This window comes from Alligator mississippiensis, chromosome 4 (assembly GCF_030867095.1).
Source record: "Alligator mississippiensis isolate rAllMis1 chromosome 4, rAllMis1, whole genome shotgun sequence".
In the NCBI taxonomy this organism is placed as follows: domain Eukaryota; kingdom Metazoa; phylum Chordata; order Crocodylia; family Alligatoridae; genus Alligator; species Alligator mississippiensis.
The window spans coordinates 93,207,046-93,231,610 of NC_081827.1; the positions used below are offsets into that span (position 1 = coordinate 93,207,046).

At 40.9% G+C, this 24,565-nt stretch overlaps 1 protein-coding gene across 12 annotated transcripts in view; it reads left to right on the forward strand.

The window, feature by feature from the left end:
* The window catches only part of ANKS1B (ankyrin repeat and sterile alpha motif domain containing 1B), an 870,204-nt gene that overhangs the window by 513,777 nt on the left and 331,862 nt on the right, over positions 1-24,565 (forward strand). The window lies entirely within an intron of this gene.

The window sequence follows — 24,565 nt, forward strand, 5'->3', positions numbered from 1 at the left end:
GGGGCACATGGACTAAATTGCAAGGTTTGGTTCTGTTCTATTATACCAGTGTTCATTTCAGTGAAAGTCAGTAGTTCCTCTTGATTCATATTAGTGTAAATAATAGAAGAACCATGTCCATGAAATCACTAATTGGAGAAGAATGTCAGACATACTAAATTTGCTGAGTGTATAGCATGGATGGTGGGAATTAAATGTTTGAGGATGAGGAGTTTGAATGTGTTACAGACTGCATTCACAAATCAATGATATGACTAAAGTAAGAGGCAAAATGTATGATTTGAGGAGTTGTATGTTGGACAGACTTGAGGAATGTTATTTGGGACCTGGAAAGCCAGAAAGACAAATAGATCAAGGTTGCTGTAGTGCTTATAAAAGATAACCAAGTAGTGTGATTTTGAGACTTTGGAAAGAGAGCCTAGTTTGGAGCTATCTTAAGAAGTAACTCTAATAGGGTGAAGATGTACCCAAGCTAGCCTTAAACTAGAAGCAGGGTGTGAATTAAGGGGAGGTGGGGGAGTCAGGGGTCTGAGCCCTTCCCCCCCCATAAGAGATGAGAGCCGCCCCCTGTAAGATTTGAAAATCATAACCAGGGGGGGCTCTGATCAGGTTGCTTCTTCACTTAGGTGGACTTGTTAATCAGTGAATCAGTTTAATTTTTTTTGCAGACTCCCCAAGAGTCACAGTGTAATTCAAACCCTGACTAGAAGTAGTAGTTTAGCTTCATCAGTCTAGAGTTCAGCACTGGCTAATTTGCCTTGAGAATCAGGCTAACATATCCCGTGTTCCACTCTGCTGTCTTTGCTAGACTGCTACCAGTACCTGAGATAGTTGAAAGCTGGATTGGGTATCTGTACACTACACTGTAGTCAGTGCTATGGCTGCAATGATGGCATACTTTTAGAGGAAGAAACAGTAAAAAGTAGCAATAGTCTAGAGGGCAATTGTAAAAAGGAAAGAGAAGTGGAATGTGACAACAAGGTTATAAGCCTGGATGACTGGAATTATGGTTATATGGTGGGAGGAAATCATCTGAGTGGAAAGATAAAGGCTACATAATGTACTTTATAATAAAAAAGAGAAAGAGCTAAAACTTTCAGAGGTTGCTAAGTATGTAGGAGCTTCTGAAAATGTTACTGTATATCAAGAATTTATAGCATTTCTCATCTAGAGGTGACTGAGTCACACAAATAAGGTATAGGATAAATATTACAGAGGATTCCACAGGTATCTCCACCCAGAAAATACAAGCAGACATAGCTGCACAATGTATACTGATGGGATGTCATTGTTATATGAATTGAATCTTCCAATTATTTAAAATTTGGGACTGTGAATTCTGTCTTCATATGTGTGACTGCTCAATGTTGGGACATCCTTAATTTGAGGATGGTCTCTACCATGACTCAATGTGCTTAAATCTACACTTACCCTATTTAAACTGTGTAAAATTCTACCAAATCAGCATGGTAGTATAGTAAGTCATTGGTAATTTTTTTAGAGAAGGTATGAATGTCCAAAAAGTGTATATTGCTTCTGTTTATATGTGTTATATATGCTTATTTATTAATGTGAGAGGTATGCGGAAGTATGGATAACAAGAAAAATTGGAGGTCCTGGTACAAGCACAGAATTATGATGTAATTGGAATTATGGAGACATGGCAGGATAGTTCACATGACTGAATTAAAGTAATAGGTGGATATAGCTTGTTCAAGAAGGATAAGCCGGGGGGAAAGGGGAAGGTATCATATATATAGATATAGATATATATCTTTATATAGAGATAGAGATATAGAGAGAGAGAATGTTTGAGGTGCAGTACAAAGTGGAAAGAAGGCCTATTGAAAGGTCAGAGGAGAAAGCTGCAGGGCATTATAGTGGGCAGCTGCTACAGGCCACCAAATCAGGAGGAGGAGGTGGACAAGGCCTTCTTTAAACACTTGATGGAAGCTTCCAAATTGCAGGACCTGGTTGTCATGGAGGACTTGAATTATTGCAATATCTGCTGGGAGGGAAACACAGCTGTGCACAAGCAATTCAGCAAATTCCCATAGTGTGTTGAGGAAAACATTTTGGTATAGATGGCAAAGAGAGCTAGAGTGGGAGGTCTTCTTGACTTACTACTCAGAAACAGAGAGGACTTAGGTAAGAATAGGAAGATGGAAGGTGACTTGGATAACAGTGCAACAAAATGATAGAGTTCATGATTCTAAGGAGAGGAAGGAGATCAGTAGAATAAAGACACTGGACTTTAGAACTATAAACTTTAGCAAAGTCAGGAAACTGGTGGGCAAGATCCCCTAGGAGGCAGGTCTGAGGGTAAAGGGAGTTCAGAAACGCTACCTATACTTTAAGGGTGGGGAGGGCTTTTAAAAGCACAAAAGCAAGCTATCCCAATGTGATGGAAGAATGGGAAGAGTAACAGAAGACCAGGCTGGCTAGACAGCAATCTCTTAAATGAACTAAAACTCAAAAAGGAATCCTACAAAATGTGAAAACTTGGTCGTAGTACTATGAAAGAGTATACTGGTATTGCATGGGTGTATGGGGAAAAAAATTAGGAAGGCCCAGGCACAATTTCAGATGTAGATGGCAAGGGGTATAAAAGGCAATAACAATGGATTCTACTGGTAGGTAAAAAGTAAAAGGAAGACCAGAGAAACCATAGGTCTCTTGTAGACTGTGGAAGACAATATAGTTATGGATGAAGAGAAGATTGATTATTAATTCCTTTTTCACTTCAGTCTTCACAAATAGGGGCAGCAGCCAGCTGACAAGTGCAGTTGGCAAGAAAGATAGGGAAGGAGATAAACAGTCTAGAGTGGTAGAAAAACAGGTTTGGGATTACTTAAACAAGCTAGATGCTTTCAAGCCAGCAGGGTCAGATGGGATGCATCCTATGGTAGTGAAAGAATTAGCTGAGGTAAATTCAAAGGCATTGGCTATCCTGTTTGAGAACTCATAGAGGTTGAGTGAGGTCCCAGATGACTTCCCATTTTTAAGAAGGAGGATTCAGGGTATTTCAGACCAGTCAATCTGACCTAGAAAGATTATGAGGCAGTTTCTCATGACATCTACTGTGAAGCACCTGGAGGAGAACAAGGTGATCAGAAGCAGCCAACACAGATTCACAGACAGCATGTTATGCCTGACCGACCTGAGTTCCTTCTATAATAAAGTAACAGGTTCTGTAAATGAGAGAAGAGTAGTAGATGTGATATACTTTGACTTTAACAAGACTTTTGTAACTGTCTTCCGTGATATTCTCATTAACAAGCTAAGGAAATACTGACTAGACAAAAGTACCGTCAGATGGATACATAACTGATTAGATCATCGTACTCGATGAGCAGTCATCAGTGGCTGAGTGTTTAGTTGGGAGATGGCATCAAGTAGGGTTCACCAAGCCTCTGTCCTGGATCTGGTATTTTTTAATATCTTCGTTAATGATTTGGACTATGGAATTGGGTTTATGCTTAGCAAATTTGTGGGCTCTATTTGGACAAAAAAGTCTGCACACCCTGCTCTAATTGAGAGTTAAGGTCTAAATTTGTATTAAACCAATGCTACTGAATGATTTCAGAAATCATTGCCCAGCTCTACATGCCATTTTTGGAGGTGAAATAAACAGAAGCATGATTCAATACTGGTCTTTAAACATTTCCCAGAGGAGATGGTATTAATCCTTACATCTTGAAAAATGTTATAATTCCTTTTTGAGCACCCAAAGTGATCTAGGCCTCACAGAACAAGTAAAAAAAAAAAAAAAAAATTATTCCCGGAAGAGCAAACATTAATGTAGTGTTCAGACCAAAGTTGTACCAATACTGACCTCACTGTAAAACAGAGTCTTTAGGTATGAGAGTCTTACCTAATAAATCCCCATCAACACTTTCTGCAGCAGCTTATTTAATGTCTGACCCTGACCAACATGTCTTAACTTGGGGCTTCTATATCAAACAATATTACTGAATAACTTGTGGTTTAAAATGCACAGGTAAAAGTCTGTAATAATGTATATTCTGTTTTTATCTCTAAACTAAGGTTTTTCAGTTTCTGAATTTTAATTTGTCTTTCTACATAAAATGGTATGCATGTAAGGAGGAAGAGGTTTTAAGACATAAAAAGGGCCAGATTTATATTCATTGACTAGATGCCTAAATGGAACTGAAGCAGTGTTTAGTCTCCTAAATTCCAGAAAACGCTCCACAATATTCTGACTCCAACGAGCACAAAATTCATCAAAATTCCAAAATGGGTACCAATTTCTGCCTATACTCTATTGCTATCCAAAATGTAGATAGGTTAGTGCCTTAACAGTGCCTACGCTCCTGAAAGAGGCCAATCCAGTAGGTGTCTATGTCTTCAGAACATGCCCACCTTACAAGTAGCATTTAGTACAGTACACAGCACAGCAACAAGAGTCACTTCAGTTAAAAGTGTGGTGATGGTGCCATCTACCTTTTACACAAGAGCTTAAAAGTTAGAGCATTCATTCAAGAAGTGGGACACCTGGGTTCTAGGCTTTCCTGAGTCTGAGGGGATTCAAATCCACATTTCCCATATTCAAGCTGCAAAGAAGAACAGGAATTCAGACTCACCCATATATGTGCTTGGTATTTCTCACTGGTAAGCTCAAGGCATCCCTGAGTGCTCTGAATCGCCATGCAGAGGTACCTACCTCTCCCCATTTTAAATGGAGTACTTAAGCTAAATCACCCTGGAGGCACCTAACTTGTTCTGTGGAATCAATAGGGAACCTAGGGGAGGGGTATGTCCCCACAAATGTGCGCGTGTGGTTTGCGGCACCTCAAAGATGTGCATTGTGCTGCTAATTTGCAGTGCAATGGGTTGGGGTCGTTTTTTGACACTGGGAGATCCTGGCATAAAAAAAAAAAAAAAAAAAAGCCACTAGAAACAGCAGTGTGGGTGCATGTGGCTGCAGCATGCGCTACCAGAAACTGGAGCCTGACTGGCCAGATCCACAATCTGGCTGCCTGCCAATCTCCATGTGGCCAGCTCAGCACCACTGCTGCCCTGGAAGGCCCCCAGGACCCCAGGTAAGGCTGCTGGGGCCAGCACAGGTGCTGGGTTTAGGCACTAACCCAGCCTTCCCTACCCCACCTGGGTCCCTTTGCCAAATACTGATGCATGCATGCAGGGAGATGCCCAGGAACAAATATCAGTGGCATAAATATATGCTGCTACTATTTGTCCCTTGGAAATGCATACCCTTGCACCTGCATGCTCACGGGGTTGTGCCCTAAGTGTCTGACCTTCTGGAGCCCAATTTTTAGACATTGGAAAGCGTAAGGTGACAAGTGCAAGGTGACAAATTGATCTGGCCCAAGAAAAGTATCTCCATTATGGTTAAAAAGAAATATTTTTTATCAATTTATATGTCGCATATATTTGTGTACAATAGTAAATTTTTGCCTTGTGATAGAACATAGACCTGTAATAAACCTGAAAAAGAATGCATAGAAATAGTTCAATTTTCAGGCAACATGGGTCTGATTAAGTTTGTGCTGACCAAGAGCATGTAGCTTAGAAAATAACCAGAACCAGAAAGTAGAGAAGTAGCTTGAAATTTATGCAGGTTTGGTAATATGTAAGAAAAAACTTTTTCAGATAAATATGTAAATATATATTATATTCAGATAAATGTTGAGTAAAGGAACAGCTAAAAGTTGATCTTTACTTCAGAGGACTGAGTGCAGGATTACAGAACATAACAGGCCAGATTCAGGCTTGTTAATTATTTGTGAAAGTCACTTCAAAATGTTACCTACATTACTTTTTGGCTTGTATTGGTGTAAGTCTGTCCCTATGAATCCTTAAATGGATTTGAAAACTTCACTGACACCCCCAGGTAGAATCTCTGGAAGATGGTAATGATGATGCTACAACCTACTCTTAAGAGCTGAACTACTTCCTCTGGCAAACTTACCTCTAAAGGCACTGAGCTGTACAAACTGTACCTTCCTATGCCCAGAGGGGTGAATCTCGCCCAATAAAATGCATCTAGACAAGAGATAGAAGGATCAAGAAAAGATAAAATGTTAGCTAAGAATAGCGAGCTAAACTAAATTACAGGTCGTAATGACCCAAGAAAATCCAACTTAGACCATTATAAAGAGTTATCTTCAGTATGACTAGAGTCCTACTTTTCTATGTAGTATGAACCATGATGATATGAAGCAGAGGGAGCATTCAAAGATTGTTTGCTCCATCCCACTCCCTTCTTCCCCCAAATCTATTCATAGTGTGGTTTGGTTAGTGTTAGAGGTACTTGGCAAAATATAGGCCAGTGGTTTTCAAACTGTGTTCCATAGAACCCTGGGGTTCCCTGATAGGCCATCAGGGGTGCCACAAAGAGATTGGGGGTAATGGTGAAATGGGCTAGGAGGTGATGCACCACCACTGTGGGGCCAGGTTGCCTGGCTCCACATCAGTCTTCAGGACAGGGGTAGAAGTTTCACAGGAGAAGAAGTAATATGAAAGGGATATGTGACTTTAGGAAGTTTGAAAACCACTGATCTAGACAAAAGATGTCTTTGCACTTTGATACCCCTGTTCTTATCTTGTCATAATCCCACAGGTAAAGAGGTTTTATTTCTTACCATAGTAAATTATAACAAGGAAAGAGAATGCCCAGATTGTTTGAGATTTTAGAAGTAAATTATTTACTATTTATAAAGAGCTTGCTCCAAGCCCATTTCTCCACTGTCATGCACCTTGTGTTGTTATTTGCACCTATACAACATGGTTGTGAAATGTTGCTTAGAATCAGATGTGTAGGTTGTAGCCCTGTTGGTCTAAGGGCATAGGCAACATTTTTTGAGTAAATCGAGAATGACATTTTTCCCTCAAGCCAGAAGCACAGGTCATCACCCAGTTAAACATGTAGGCAAAATAAGGTTTAGTTGGTGGAGTTGTCAATATCCCTACCAATAAACTGCTATGATTAGTTATGACAAAGAGATATTTTTAAGATACTAGAAAGTAGTCACATTTCTAGGAGAGACTGAAAGATTACTGTTATGCAAATATTAACTGAACTGGTAAAAATGTTCCTGGAAGTTCATTCATCCCTCCCCCTCAACCTAATGGTCTTTAGACTTAAATAGATATGAATCCTGGCAGACTCAAGACTTAGAAAGCCTGGCCTTGTGCCAGATATCACATAGCTATTACATTCTAGTTAAAATATTTGGCTTCTTTTAAAATCCAGGGTACACTGAATTGATTCTAGCTTTAGCTTCACCTACAGCAAATGAAGTAACCCAAAACACACAATAAAACAAAAACAAAAAAAATCTCCCTTCACCTTATGACCTAGAGCTGGGCTGTCCAGTTAATTTGGTTGGTGGGCTGAATCCAGACAACAGGGCTCTTTCAGGCTGCATGACCCATCTGCAGTGGTGAGGCAAGCACCAGCATCATTAATAGCCATGTGCTGACCATGCCACCACCACTTGTCCCACTACCAAAAGGCATGCTTAACAGGGATCTTGACCCAGAAATTCAGCAATAGGGTGAGCATCGGCAGCATTAGCCACTCTCCCTTCCCCACCCCAAGGGTTCTGGCCCTTTCAAGACATGGGGTAATACTACCACCACTTGCTGTGCTGCAGGATTTCTAGTCTCATGGGTGATGATTTAACCACTCATGGGTTGATATTTAGACAACCCTAGCCTAGGTATTTGCATAATATGATGGTCATAGGATTAAAATCAGCAGTTGATTGCTGCATTGTACTTTCTACAAAAAACTTCTGGGATCTCATAATTCCTATAGATCTATACTTCCTTTGCCAATTATTATGCCTAATTCATAACCTGTTATGCCATAAAGATCTCTCAGAACTTCACTTTTCCAGCATATGTAACCCACTGCTTTTACATTTTAGGTGTCAAAGGTGGAGCTGATTTTATTATAACAAATCATAAGTAGTTGTGAATTATTCATGGCTAATAGACTGTTTATGACAAAAATTGTAAATCGCCCCTAAATAAAACTTGGTTTGTAAAAAAAAAAAAACCCAACAAAGTTCATTATTCATCACTATTCACTCAGGAGTCTGGATGAATAAGTATGAGCCCATTGTTTATGATTCTGAACCATCCAGTTTGACTGTTTTGCTGTTAATGGTATGTGATTGGTTGCCTGAGTAGCTTAGCACTATTTCTTCCTTTATGATTGGATATCTGAAGCTTTGTAAAGATCATAATTGCAAAGAATAAATTCTCTTGTCCAAGCACAAATACCCCTATTTGCATATGAATATGGCATTCATACAAAGAGTAACCATTCCCCCAAAATTTATGCAAACAAAAATCCTTGCACTATGAATGTTTGCAAACAGTGAATAACAAGAAAAAAAAAAAAGAATGTGGCTGAATCAAACAATGGATCACAATTTGAATGAATGCCTATCAGTGTTCCTGTGGAGTATTTATTCAGCTCTAGGCTTGGGGTTTGTTTACACAACACATTGTGTTGTGTAAATTTGCAGACCATTGCAGACAATGGGGGTCAGTGATGGATGCAATGACCTTATGGGGGTGGGGGAGGGATTCTGAAAAGTAACTGTGACCAGTTTTTCCTTGCTTATATTTGCAGCTAGGATGAGTTTGGGACCAGTTCAACTGTTGCTAGCACATCCATTATCCCAGACACGTAGAAGTAGAAAGGCAAGCATCTATTTTAACATATCCCAGGGATATGTTACTGGGTAGCTACCATAAGAACTATTTGACAATAAATCAGTAGAAGACTGTAGCAGGACTGGGCCCCAGGGGTGGCCATGATGCTCCCTGGTGGCCGCACAGCTCCTGCGCTCACTCTGGATTCCTGGGTCTCCTTCCTTCCCTCCTGCCTGCCAAAACTTGTTGTAGTTAGTTAAATTGATGGAAAGGGAGGTTTTCCAAAGATCCCAGGGTGAACCCTCATCCATACTCATAACCAGCAACTCCCTCCCAGACCCTACTAGTCTCAAACTCACCCCTGAGGCACCAGGTGGGCCCTCCTAGCCAGTCTGTGCTCCAGCACACTGATTGCCTTAAGGGCTAATTCTGTGGCCTCTGACCTCCCTTACAGCCATGCCCATGCCTCTCAGGCATTGCCAGTAATCACTCATGTGGGGCACTTTACCCCCTAGTCAATACTCAGTCACTACAGACCTCCACCCCTTTTCTTACTCTGGCCCCCTTAGCCTAGCCCATGGCGCCAGACCTGGCTTCTGGGTTCCAGCCCCTGTCTTGCCTTGCTGGGATCTGTTTTCACCCTTGGGCTGCAGGCCCCTGGCCCTGGTTCTCACCTCTCTCGGGCTGTGGTTTTTCTCCTCTTGGGCTTCAGGTCCCTGGCCCTGGTCCTTGCCCCTCTTGGGTTATGGTTTCCCTCTTGTTGGGCTGGTTGTCCCCTGGCCTTAGCTCCAAGCCTTGGGGGTGTAGTCTGGCCCTCTTGGCCTCAGGCCTGCTATTGACCCTCTTGGGCTTGCACTCTGGCCCTCTTGGCCCCAGGTTCTGATTGCCCAGAGCCCATGCCCCTGGCTGGGCTCAAAGTCATCACACGCCTCTTGAGTAACACTGAGACGTCTTACCTTCCCTAATACACCCTACCAGTCCACCAGTCTAACTTCGCCAAATAGTAAGCCCTTTGGCTACAACACAGGCTTTCCCATCTGGGCAAACAAACACTATGAAAGGAAAAGCATGCTACTGCTTTAAGAAGAAAAGCTCTTCCCCAGCCCCCTCTCCCCCATCAAAGCAGCCCTCACTCCAGGAGCAGCTTCCACCCTGGGTTCCCCCAGCTACTCTGTTCAAGTTCACGTTCCCTGAGGTAGCTCGTGCCTGCCAGAGAGCTCCCCTCTGTAGCAGAAGGGCCAGACTGTCATCCAGGCTCTGGCTCCTGGGTTTATAAGCCTCCCCAAGCCCTGGCCCTGGCTCCCCAGCCACCCACAGGGGTTTCTAATCAGAGCCTGGTATCTAGCACTCTGAGCAGCTTTCAACCATTTTTCTGGCTGCTTTGGCAGTGCCCTTGCTGTCTGTAGCAGGGCTCTGCCCTATTGCCCTATTATAGAACAGGAAGCACTGCAACAGGTACTGACAGTCTCTGGCCCCATGGCTGCCTATTCCCTGCAGCCAGCTCATCAAGTGTAGTGTTTCCCTCTGCCTTGGGAGCTCTCTATTGTATCTTTCCCCTTAAAGTAACAGGGAGCCCCTGTCTCCCTGTTACAAGGGCCACATTCATTCCTTATTTGCTTTCACATGGTGAAGGGCTGCCATCAGCCTCATATCCTTCTACCACTTATCATCCTGAGCATCTTGCTAGAACCCAAGTGCCCTCCTCTTGTAGAAAGGTTAAGGGGCTTCTTAAAAAGTTCTCTCCTTCATCAGAAATTAGATTCATATATAAAGGACCCTTGTTTGTAGTCTTACCTTCTCCATAATACAACAGGGGACTTAAACTAATTCTTTTAGAAAACATCCAATTTTAAAACAAATGTTTCTATTGATAAAGAATCCACCATGGTGCACAAAAAAGATACCAAGTTAAATTTGGCAAGATCTGTTCTCCTTAATCCTATGCTGATTGGCTGTAATTATATCTCCCTCCTTTAATTCTGTAATAATCAAGTCTCGTATTGGTTATTCCATTATTAAGTTCAGGGATAGTATCAAGTTTAAAGGGCTATACTTATCTAGCTTGTTTGTTTCCTCTTTTTAAGTTTTGGCACAAATGTATCTTCCTACCCATCTTCTGGAACTTCCGTGTCATTCCAAGAGTCAATGAGATTACATTAATTGTTCAAAAAGCTCTTCAGCCATTTCGTTTAAGTTATCTGGAGTCACCAGCTCCTGTTTAACATGGTCTTCAGCTCTCCCTGAAATAAAAATGTTTAATCTTTTACTATAATTATTTTATCTGTTTTCTCCAGGTACATTAGGAACCCCAGCCCTATTCCTCACCTTCATCTTTGACTGACTTTTCCCAAATCTATCTCAGTTCCAGTCTGTCAGGGAATTGAACCCTTTCTGGAACAAGTGCATGCACTTGACATCTATTACTTTTGAAATTACTACAATTTGAATCTTACTTCCCAAGCTATCTTACTGGGTCCCTGAGCAGCTTTGGAGAAAGGAAATATTCTCCTAGTTCGTCCAGTTCTTCAAAATTCCTTCAAAATCCCAGATAGTGACTACTGCAGTGTCTTTGCTGGCCAAAAAACTAGTCCTATGTTAAACCCAGTGATGGGGAAGGTGGAAGTTCCTAATCCATATATGAGAGGAAATGCAGGCTTGAGGAGCAGGGTTTATATAACTTCCCTCATGCATTGAAAATTCAATAGTATATTTGAGTTTCACTGGCCTTCCCACTTATTGAGGTGATGCTTTCACATATAGATTCCCAGAAAGGGAAAAGGACCATAAAAGAACCACAGCCCTCTTTTCCTTTTTTTCTAGCCTTTGAGTTTACAGAAGTTAAATTGCCAGAAAGGGGTAAGTTTTATAGTGGTCAAGATTTAAGGTCTTCAGACAACAGAAAGAACAACTTTATTACCACCATTACAGTTTACCACACCTTCAACTCTCCTCTGAAATATGAACTTTCATTTCTACCCAAGATAACTTTTATAATCTTTTCCCTTGTGCCTGAAGAAGGGTGCTTGTGCCCGAAAGCTTGCAATTAAAGATTTATTTTTTTTGGCAAAAATCAACTTGGTCTAATAAAAGATACCACCACTGCCACAAATTCAGATTCCAATTTCATTACTGCACTCTTGTCTTTTATACACAGTTCATTATTATAACCTTGTTTTATCATATGGTCCTGCCATTAAATTGTAGCATTTTATATCTGATCTACTAATTGCCTTTTTTAGGTGTTGTGCTTTCTACCAAAAAGGTGTGAGAAAACCATTTTATTTTGTTCTGAAATAAAATATGTTATAGACTAGTCAGCCTAAAAGATATTGGAGGAAATAATCAATCTGTTTGTAAGCACCTAGATGACAAGGTGATAAATAAATGCCAACATAGATTTGTGAAAAGCAAGTTGTGTTAATCCAACCTATTTTCTTGCATGACAGGGTAACAGGCCTTGTGGATATGACAGAAATACTTTTGGAAGTACTGAAGCACGGAGCAGTACAGGCAATTACTGCACCATGCACACGGTCATGGTTAGATTTCACTGCTAAGTTGCTGTAGCCGCACACTATCAGGGGAACACTTGACGTAACTGGCGATCACATGTAGACCCACATGCTCACTCTGTTGCCATAGTGTGCCATACAGTGATGTAGTACGTCACTATGCCTGCATAGGGCAACATGTAGACACAAACTAGGGTTGGGTATGCAACTGGTTGGAAAACTGCATTCAGAGAATAGTGATCACTAGCTCACTCTTCACCTGGAAACCTTGTATCAGATGGAGTTCTGTCATGGTCTTTCTTGGATTAGGTACTATTCCATATGTTTATTAATTTCTTGAAGCTATAAAAAAGAATACTCATTACTTTTTTTAGACAATCTTAAACTGAAAGGCATTGCAAGTACAGTAGAGGATACAGTTAGGTTCTAAAATGTTCTCAATGTTCTAAAGAGATGGTCTGAAATAAATAAGATGAAATTCAGTAAGAACAAATACTGCACTTACGTAGGCATAATCAACTGTACAAATAATAAACTGGGAAATGACTGGCTATATAGCAGTTCTGCAGGAAAGTTCTAGGCAGTTTATAAATCATAAATAGAATATGAGTCAATAATGCCCTACTATTTAAAAAAGCATTATACTAGGATGCATAATTAGGAATTTCACATGCAAGACATGCAGCAATTCTTCCACTAAGTCATTGGATATGGAATTCTCAAAAAGTGATATGTAGGTTAGACACTAGAGGAAAATGTCCAACTGTAAGGATATTTAAGCCGTGGAATAACTATAGAGAGGTTTTGGAACCTCCATCACTGAGGTCTTTAAGACCAGGCTAGACAAATAATAGTCAGGAATGATTTAGTTGCCATTTATCCTGCCTTGCAACAAGAAAATGAACCATGTGACCCCTTGAGGTCTTTCCCATCCTTGTTTTCTATGATTCTAAAGATAGGTACATCAAAACAATTTTATGCCCATAATTTAGAATGTACTGCAGATGTGGATAACTATTTTTCAGTTTACTTTGAGCAGCGAAATCAAGGGGGAAAGTGTTCACTTAAATTTATACTACCAGAAAGTTAACTTCATCTAATGATCAATTATCTAATATCCAATATCCTTTGGATAATTCCTTTGGATAATTTAGTCAGACTAAACCAGTTGGTCCTTTTACTCTAGTCTAGAAAAGGTATGAGAGTGGAAGTTATTAAATAAGATTAGAAAGACTGGAAAGGGGGAGAGGTAGAGGCTCACAAGAACTAAGTGTGGGGCACTATGTATTGAAAATAACTAACGTCTGATGACAAGGAACTAGAGGGTAGGGCTGTGTGAAGCTTTGGGTGCTGATTCGATTTCGAGGAGATTCAGCACAATTCAGCAGCCGAATTGCCGAATCTGAATCAAATTGAGAGACCAATAAAAAGGTCCAAATCAATTCAAAGCCTCAGAATCGATTCACAAAAAGATTCAGAGGAGATTCAGAGATTTGGCAATTCAGGCAGTCCCTGCTTGCTGCCACAGGGAGCTGGACCTGAACTCCATGCTGGTAAGTAGGGGGTGGGGGTGGCTGCAGGAAGGGGGAGGGGGCCATGGGGGGACCCCCCCCAGGCCCCAGCCCCTGCCTGCTCCCCCAGCCCCCCTGAGTGCTCCCTGACCCCTGCCTGCTCTCTTAGTCCCATCAATGGCTGCGCTGCCTGGCCCCAATGTCCCAGCTCTTTAAAAAAAACAAACCCTGCATTCACCAGCTCCAACCAGGTGGGGGGGGGGGGGTCCTTGCTGCCCCATGCTGTGTGAGGGGCTGTCATGAGCCTCCATCCCCAACCCGCTCTCCTAGCTCCATCGATGGCTGCCCGCCCAGCCCCAGTGACCCAGCTCTTTAAAAACAAACAAACAAACAAAAAAAAGCCCCATGATCACCAGCTACTGCAGTGGCCATCAGGGCTTCTGGGGGCTCATGGCAGAGCCCCCCCCTACACAGTGCAGGGCAGTGGGGGGCAGTGGGGACCACGCCCTCTGGCCTGGCAACAGCTGGTAAGTGCTGGGCTTTTTTTTGGCTTTTTTTTTTTAAAGAGCCAAGGTGCTGGGGTTAGGTGAGGCAATTATTAACAGGACTGGGAGAGTAGGTGGGGGATGGGGCCTGTTTGATTCGGAGATTTGGCCGATTTGGTGGCAGCCAAATCTCTAAATCAGATTCAGCCAAATCAATTCAGGACAGTGATTCAAATCACCAAATCAAATCACTGTCCCCCGAATCAGCAGAATCCGAAGCGAATATTATCCATTTTGCACAGACCTACTAGAGGGTATTAAAAGAAGATCCTAATAATTTAACTGTTTTCAAACTTTCAGACTATAAGTTTGTAAGTGGTTGAGATATCCATGTGCAGAAAGTGTGTTCCTAATCCCTTTCAGAACATTTTGTTCAAGCACTACTATTTATCCAGCATTACATGTTTGCAAGTCAAGTGTTTTGAGGACAGAGCTACACAAAGACTTGCTTCAAATCCATTCTATATTAATTATACTGTTTTATTCTGCCATAACTTATGGTATAAAATGTTTCCTTTCATACAGGCAGTATCCCAGAATACTTCACAGAGTTAAATAATGTATTTTATTCAGTCATGTTGTTGTGCCAAATTTTGAGGTATTTTTTTTTTTTTATAAATAGTTGAAAGCAGTGATAATAATTACTCATAGATGGTGGGTACAGTGTTACTATTATCCCTAAAAATTTCCTGAGATTCTCATGCAAGCAGCAAGATTTGCATTTCCCGTGTTGCTCTAATTGCTGCCTTACCACACCACTTCATAAAAAAATAACCTCTCTGCTTTTATCAAAATGCTGTGGCTCATTTTCACTGGATCTAGAGATGGGGTGTCTCCAGTGTACCTCCTGGGATCCCTCCCAGGGTGGCAGGCACTCTTAAAGCTTCTACTCTTCAACAATGATGTCTAGCAGGCAGAAGGATTTTGTGTTGCAACTGTACAGCTGAGGCTCCATTGACACATTGTCCCTTTACCTCCTTTCCAACATCCAGGCATCTGGGAGGAGATCAGTCAGGCAAGAGATTGATCAATGTCCAGGTAAAGAAGGCAATATCTGGACTAGACTCCCTCTGTAACCACCCTGGCCCTAACACATGATGCTAAAAGTTCATCACCTCATGGTGCTGAGACCCATCCATGTTCACATCAGGAGAAAAGAGAGTGGGAGCAGCCCAGTTCCTCCCTCAATCCCATTCCTAACTAGTGTTTTGCAGCTTAAGAGATAGAACTCTATGCTATTGTTCTGAAGGTGTTTTAGGGTTCAAAGCCTGCTGTTTAGGAGGTCACAGCTGTACATAACAGCATTTGATTTTACCCTGATATTAAAAAAAAAAGGCTTAAGAAATTGCAAACCAAACACAATGAGCAGGGTGGGGGGAAGATGCCACTAAGCACCAAAGGGGTAGGGTACCAAGACAGGGTGGGAGGGGAAGGGGGTGGAGTTTTATCTGCTTCTGGGACTTAGAGAGGACCCAGCTGCTACTGCTGCAGCATGCTTCATTGGTCCAGGTTATTGCTGTTATAACAGCAGCGTAAGGTCCATGCACCTGACTGCTACTGGAACACCAAATGGTGTGAGGCTGCTTCTGTTGCTGGGACTCAGACTGCACAAAGGGGGCAGCTGTTCTGGTACCCACACTGAGTTGGCACCTGAGGCTGGTGTCCCACTCACCCCCCCCAACCATGCCATGCTATTATGAATAACAATGAAGAGAGGGGAAAAAATAAACCTACAAACTTTTAGGTTACAAATTCAAACACTCCTCTCATATTTCTCCCCAAGCAACCTTAATTTGCCTCCTTGTGTGTATGCATTAGGCTCTATCATATAATCAAATGATAATATTCAGTTTTTACATAGTACTTAAAATTTTCCATCACTGGTTTTCAAAACCGTATATTTCAAATGGCTATTCACTCTACCCATTTTACAGAAGAGGAAACTGAATCACTGAGCAAGGGAAGTGACTTGTCCAAGATTACAGAGAAGGTTAATGGCAGAGTCTGGAATGAAGCCCAGGTCTTCTGAACCCAGCTGGCCACATTGTCTCCCTGAAGATCTGTGGCTCATTTAGTGCACAAGATGTAGAGAGAAATTGCCAAAAGAGAGTTGCGCAAGCAACCAACTCTAAATCTGGGATTTCCTGGTGTTTTTGAGTGCCAGAAAATATTTTTTCTGTTCCTTTAACATTTTTGTATATAATAAATGTATGTTTACATGATGGATTGGAACGGATTCAAATAACCTGGTCCAGCTCGCCAAAGCAGTGTTCCCATGCATGGGTCTACGAAGGGAAGTCAAATGAGCCTTAACAGTATCTTAATATAGCTGGATTGTTTTGTCTGTGATAACTAAATTGATGGTTTTAATTTTACTTTGTTTGCACTGTGAATTTTTTTATTTGATACTCTCTTTTTTAAATTTAGAGTGTTAATCTAAATTGCAAATGTAATATACACTTTAGCATAACAAGCTTTAACAAGTTCTCTAACAAGAACATTGGAAATTTAGGTTTAATACCATTTTTATGAAAACACTGCAAGATATTACCATGTATATGAATGAGAAAATGAAAATATGTTGTCTTAAAAATGGCTTGAGGTCACAGGTGGCTATCCATGAATTTAGGAGTTGTTGTGTTATTGGATGTTCTTTCCATATTAGTGCTATACATCCCTCTTTGAAAAGGTTACAGGCATGAAACATAAGTCACTGCTGCTAGGATCATCACTAATTGCTTTCTAGGTATCTGCATGTGCCTAAGGGAATTGTATTGTGTTAGAAACAATATATAGATTCACCTTTTAATAACTTTACCAGAGCACCATTCCAGTAACCTAGAGACAAAGATGCTTCTACAAGTTTTCAGAGGAGAGTAAAATTTTGTAGTAACTTGTACCCTGAATCCGCAACTTGTTTCTGCCTTTAGATTTCTGCATAGAGCTAGTTGCAGGACCAGGGCCATATCCAGTAATATATATAAATCATGTCATGCAAAATGGTCAGAAAACAGATATGAACATCAAAGTTGTACTCACTTGATATTCTGTAGTACTGCAAAATATATTACAGGTCTTGTCTTGCTAGAAGAATCTACTGGTTCAGTTATATTGATTTTAAAATTATTGAATTAAACTAGTGAAAATTGTAAGAGCAGATATCCAGGTTGTAGCCATATTGGTCTAGAGGCAAATGAAATCAGAACTTGTGGTAGAGGTAATATCTTTTATTAGACCAACTAGATATTTTGCCAAAAAAAAAAAATCTTTATTTGCAAGCTTTCGGGCACAAGCACCCTTCTTCAGGCGTAAGAGAAAAGATTGTAAAAGTTCTCCTGGGTAGAAATGAAAGTTCATATTTCATAGGAAAGCTGAAGGTGTGGTAAAATCCCCTGTTTGGAACAGTTCATTGTATCCAGATTAGGCTCAGAGAAAAGTTGGAATAGTGTGGTTACCTCAAAGTTGTTTGGGGGACTGTATCAAAAGCCTTGCTAAAGTCAAAGTATATTGCATCTACTGCTTTCCCCACATCCACAAAGCCATCATCTCAACATAGAAGGCATTGAGGTTGGTCTGGCATGACTTGCCCTTGGTGAACTTCAGTTGTGCTTTGGCCTCCCTGAGTTCATCCCTGCAATATGCCCAAGCAATATTCTTGTCCTCCCTAGTCAACTGTCTACACTTCCTCTTCTTATAAACGTCCTTCTTGTGTTTAAGCTCATTGAAGAGTTCTCTGCTAAGTGAAGCTGGTCACCTGCCATATTTGCTATTCATGAAGATCAGGATGGTTTGTTCCTGTACCCTCAGTAAGGTTTCTTTAAAATACAACCAGCTGTCCTGGACTCCTTTCCCCCTCAGACTGGCCTCCCAGGGGATCCTGCTCATTTGTTCCCTGAGGCAGTCAAAGTCTGCTTTTCTAAAGTCCAGGGTTCATATTCTGCTGCTCTCCTTTCTTCCTTTTGTCAGGATCCTAAACTCCATCATCTCGTGGTCGCTGCTGCCCAGCTTGCCATCCACTTCTACATCCCCCACCAATTCTTCCCTGTTTGTGAGCAGCAGATCAAGAAGAGTACAGCCCCTAGTTGGCCACTCCAGCACTTGCACCAGAAAGTTGTCTCCAACACTCTCCAAAAACTTCCTAGATTGCCTGTGCACTGCTGAATTGTCCTTCCAGCATATGCCAAGGTGATTGAAGTCCCCCATGAGAATAAGGGCCTGTGATCTGGAAACTTCCACACGTTGTCTGAAGAAGCCTCATCTACTTCATCCTCCTGGTATGGTGGTCTATAGCAGACATCCCCCATGACATCACCGTTGGTGCTCTCCCCTCTGACCCTAACCCAGAGACTTTCAACAGGCCTATCTCCAGTTTCATACTGGAGCTCTGAGCAATCATACAGTTCTTTTATATACAGTGCAACTTCTCCCCCTCTTCCTTGCCTGTCCTTCCTGAAGAGTTTATACCCATCCATGATAGTGCTCCAGTCATGTGAGCTGTCCCACCAAGTCTTCGTTATTCCAGTTGTGTCATAGTTCCTTGAGTGTGCAAGGACTTCCAATTCTTCCTGCCTGTTTCTCAGCAGAATTCTCTGTTTGTGTACAGAAAGAGGTAACTAGCTGATTGCCCTACTTTCTCCCTAAGAATGAGGAGGCTTTCCTTGTTGCCCACTCATCCTTCTGGTTTCTTCCAGTCTCCCACCTCCCCACTTATCTCAGTGCTTTGGTCTCCATCCCTTGGTGAACCTAGTTTAAACCCTACTCACTAGGTTAGTGAGTCTGTCTGCAAAGATTCTCTTCCCTTTCTTTGTCAAGTAGATCCGGTCTTTTCCTAGCAATCCTTCTTCTTGGAACAACATCCCATGCTTGAAGAAACTGAATCCCTACTGGTAACACCACCTGTGCAGTCATGCATCGATCTGCAGGATGCATCTGCTCCTGCCTGGGCCCTTCCCCTTAACTGGAAAGACTGAGGAGAGCACCACCTGATTCCCACCCCACCCCTTTCATTCTTGTTCCCTGAATCGCTCTTGATCTGCTCAAGGTCACCCCTGGCAGTGTCATTGGTACCCACATGGAATAGCAGCATGGGGTCAGACAAGTCCCAGTAATCAGAGTAGTCAGAGGGTAATCCCAGTAGTCAGAGGGTCGGACAAGTCCCAGTAATCCTTCCATGACATCTTAGATCCAGGCTCCAGGCAAGCAGCAGACCTCCCAGGACAATAGGTCAGGCTAGCAGATGGATCCCTCCATCCCCTGAAGAAGGGAGTCTCCAACCACCACCACCTGTCACTTCCTCTTCGTAGCAGTCGTCTCAGTCCTCCCCACCTTAAGACTTAATAGTACTTAAAATCATTAAAACTAAATCCACCCAGCTTTCAAATATGAATGTTACAGCTTAGCATTTAACTTAGCTTGGATAATGAAATTAGAACGGTTGTGATTAAGTGAATTGTGGCACTTGAGAAAAGGTTTATGCTATGTAGATTACCATTGGTCCTGATTCTGCTTTGACATACACTGATTTCAATCAGCAGTAATGTCTTTTAAGTCAAAGAAGCCATACCGATGAGAACCCAGAGCAAGTATGAATCATTGGCATGACTCTCCATGAACAGAAATATATCTAGCATCAGTACATATATCTTCAGGAAGCAGCATCAGCATTTATATAAATTTCAGGGAGCCTGAAGGTCTATTGTCAATGGAAGTCATTGTAGAAGTAATCGTGGATGCTGGATCAGGGCTTTAGGGCCCTGCTACATGTTCAAATGAAAGCTGGATAGGAACCAGCTATAGAGTTGTTACACATTTTCAAGCACCAACTTGAAAGCTGGTTGGCTTTCTTTATATTTGGATAGTCATTTGTATCATGTGCTAATTACTTTGGAATTATCGCTGCTCTAAATTTATTGAATGATTAACCAGTGAATTGTGTAATATATATAATGTGTAGTGGGGACCTTAGTTTATTGTGCTTTCTGATTCTCATACATAAGCCAAGTAATGCAAGATTTAGGTTGTAAATACTTCAGAGGAATGTTTGAACTCAAACTGTTTTCCCTGGTTGGATTTGATTTTATTCATGGCTGTCATGAAAATGTTTCTGCTTAAGATTAAATTTAGAGGGGGGAAACAACTAAACTAGTGTGAACATTCAAAGTAATAAAAAGCTAGACTATTGCCAAAAAGGTGGTGTCTGAACTTATTGAATATATTGACTTTATAACAATACTTTATTCAGTATGTTTGATATGTATCATGTATTTTCAATCTCTAAATTGGAGTATACAGGTAAAACCCTTGTGATTTGGCAAGTGTCTGATAATGCCATGTTTAAAAAATGTTGTAATCTATTTGTTAGGGGCCAGCCAAGGATATTTTTCTATTTTTCCCTCTGTCATGAATGCTTAAGATTTTTTTTTCAACTTTCTCTGAAAGCCTTGGGATGTTGGCCACAACTGAGGCTGTGGGTTTGTGACTGGAGCACATTTATGTTTCTACCAGTACTTAGAAAACTCTTCCATTCAGGATCATACCAGTTGCCAAATCTGGAGTCAAAAAAATATTTTTCCTCTAGGTCAGACTGGCAAGGATTGGCAGGTTTTTTCCTTCCTCTGCATGGTCAGGCATGGTCCTATTTCTAGGATCCTCTGGGCCTATATTAACTAACTACTTCTTTATCACTGCAGTGGCAGGGCATTATCCTCATTTCCTCTTCTTTTCTTATGATATGTTATAGGGTATGATTTGGATTTGTGATTTTGGATGACCCTTGGATTCTTCAAAATTCCATGCAAATCTATGAGAAGATTGGACATTTCTCCCAAATCTCCCCCACACCTGCATGGAAATTGATTCAGTGGCCCAGGAGGCCCTTCTAAGTGTCCTGTATACATGAAGGAAAGGAAGTCAGATTCTAAGCACTTGAGTAATGTAGTTCTTTGTGTGCTTGTTCATATGCATAGGTCTCTCTTGAAATGCCTTTTCCCATGCTGTCAAGATCAGAGTCTTTTGGCCAGCCATATCTGTTGGGGACCTGTATGTAGATATTTCAATCAGATTCACACTGTTCCAAATCCACTCCTTTTCCCTTTCCCTCTGCAAGGTCCCATCTCCTCAGAGACTACTATATCAGGGAATGCAATTATTTCTACTTCTTGGAATAAAAGATTATCCATTTCAATTTTAAGAAAGGGGCTTCTATTCCAGCTACTTCTTGATATCATAAACAAAAGGAAGTTGTCTCCTTATGTGTTAAAGAGAGTTCAAAGTGTTCATTCATTGCATAAAGTTTATAATGTTGATGCTTATCAAATTACAAACCAGTTTTTAAAATCTAGAGATGGAATTGACTTGCAAGGGCATGCTTCTATATAGTGAAATATTTTGCGTATAGGAAGTATTTATGCTTCCTGATCATTCAGCAGAAGTGTCATCCAGAGCTGTAAAGACATAGCTGGGTCCCTGGGGCCACCTGCCACACACAGGGCAGTTTCCACACTGTGCAGTCATAGTTGTGCAGCTGTGGCAGCAACCATCTTTTTCTGCTGGCTCCTATGGCAGTTGCCCTGATCTCCCTACCCTGGTTATGCTATTGCCAGACTGAGAACACATTGCTTTAACAGATTCAGCCAAATCCAAACACCACAGTACAGGCACGCCTGATTCTTCTCATCTTTATGGAATTTTTCTGTCATGCAGCCTGCCAAATTATGCCTATGTTGTATGTTGGTTTGACTGAAAACTTGGTTTGTACTCTGAGCCAATATCACTTAAACATGCCTTTTCTATTGTGCCAAACAGTATTTATTCCCCAATATTGGAAGAAAGATTCCATCCATACGTGTAAGGGAGTATCTTTTGCATTGCCTCTTCCATGAAGAATCATAATGATATGTACAACCTTTTTAGATTGTGTGGAATGGACAGATCATTACTGGGCTCTACACTACTAAAATGGTGTGCAGCTGCACATGTGTTGGAACTCAAAGAAGTTTGCAAAATGTGCGCATACATGCCTTCAGCATGTTCAGAACCAGTCAATTAACATCACAACTGACAACATAAGTGCCTTGGTCTATGTGAGCAGATAGGGAAGAGCAAGGTCATCCCCAATATGTCAGAAGGCAGTTCAATTATGGAAGTGTTATAATTATCACTGGATATTCCTTATTGTGATTCACCTCCCAAGTCTGCAGAACATCTTAGCAACGAGGCTGCAGATATTTTTTTGTCTGTGCATGAATGGAAAACTAGTTACAGATAACGTTTTCAAGGAATGAGATTACCTTTCAATAGTTCTTTCTGATAGACAAAAACTGCAGGCTGTTTGTGGAACAGGGGGAGATAAGGCATAGTCCAGAATCCCTTTCAAATGAATTTTTAATTTAGTGGTCAACAGAACTGTTTGCATAGCCTCCAAATGCCTTAATTCCCATATTGCCAAAACAAAACAAAAAATAACCCACCCCCCCAAACAAACAGACAGGATCATCTTAATTGCTACTTACTAACTAAAACAGTCCTGGTACTCACATTTGATGCTGTCAGTTTGTTTCCTGAGGACTTTGACTCTCCTTACCGTGCCTAACACAACTCAAGGCATGAATACTTCACCAGGACCCATCTTTGCTCCACTTTGCAGCCTGATTACTAGATAGATGTCAGATCTAGAAGGTTCATCTTACATTTTCATAATGGATTCACATAAGACAAGACTCCATTAAGCTGACTTTGTATAGGTATATGGAAAAGATTTTTTGATTGGTGCAAATAAAGACACTTGTAGCCTATGAGACCAATTGCCTTACCATTTTAGAATACCTATTTTCTCTGAAAGATGTGGGTTTATCCATTAGTTTGGCTAAGGTACACATTTTTGTGCTTCATCCTCTTATTAAAAATATATATGGATGTCTCACTTTTCTTTGTAATTATTTTGAAGAGATTTATTAAGATTTATCTATTAATCTGTGACAGGCCTTCAGTGTTGTATTATTCTGTATGTAAATCCTAATGGGCCTCCTTCTGAACCTATAGAAACCTATTTATTTCCCCTGTTTATCGAGACCCCCTTTTTGGATATGCTCAAACTCTTGTGGAAGGCCCTTTTTATATAGTTTAGTAGACTGATAAAGTATTTCTCCCCCCCCCCCCCGCCCAATCCAAAATTTCTGTGTAAATTGACTACACAGATTCATGTGAATCAAATGATCCACTCACCTATATTTTTTTCCTAAACCTTATTCATGTAAGGAAGAAATTTGGTTGCATACACCAAATGCAACCTTTTAATTTCACATAGTTAATTTTTTCAGAGCCTCCCTAAGATTTTCTGCAGCAGTTTTGGAGAAGGAGATTTCATTTGAGTTTCAAGCAAAAGACTATAGAGATTTCAGTTTGTATTACAGCTTCTAATGATGCATTAATTTCAAAACCCCATCTTACCTTAGAGCTAATTCCACTAGAGCTTTAGCAGTTTCTATAGCTTTCTCGAAAAGTATCCTGTTGTAGACACCTGGAAGTCAGACACTTGGGGGTCATTTCATATTTTTACAGAAACACTGTCCATTGTAGTGGCAACAAGGTCAGATATTTCTTTTGGCAGACCTGAATGATAGTCACTCTTCGGCTACACCACAAGCATGTTTCTTCTTAGATCAAGTCACTGCTTATGAGTCATAAAGTCCAGAATACATATATAGACAAGCCCTCCAAGAGGAAACATTACTTATCTGTACAGTACTTTGAGATGTGTTGTCCAAATATATATTCCACAACTCGTCCTCCTTCCCTGTACTCCAAAGTCCTATAGTATTTGAATTCTGTGGAGAAAGGACTCTGTGGAGGAGTCACAGTTGGGCTGTTGTCCCCTTTATTCTCTCAGGGTGGAGTAAGAGGCAGCTCAAAGACACACGTACAGCCCCAGCACTGTTGACCAAAATGCTGATCTGACACAAAAAATATATAAATGGACAATACACATTGCAAAACACCAGTTATTGTACAGGTAAATAACTTTACCATCCATTTGATCATTTGTATCTGATCCTTTTTCCTTACAAATCAAAGAAAATATACCACCTCTTTACTACTAATTGAAACTGTAGTATAACTACCTGCTATCATTCAGATATTCATTTTATAAGAAAAGATCTGAACTTTGAATTTTATTTAGTTAAAATATTCTGTTAGCTGTTCATTTGAAACGGTGACCTTTTCAAGCTGAATTATAAATGGATTAGAATGAAGGTTTTCTTGTGTCTAATAGTATTTTATGGTTGAAAAATCCTAAAGATAATAAACAAATTATTTTGACTAAAAGGCTGTTGTTCAATTTGTGTCT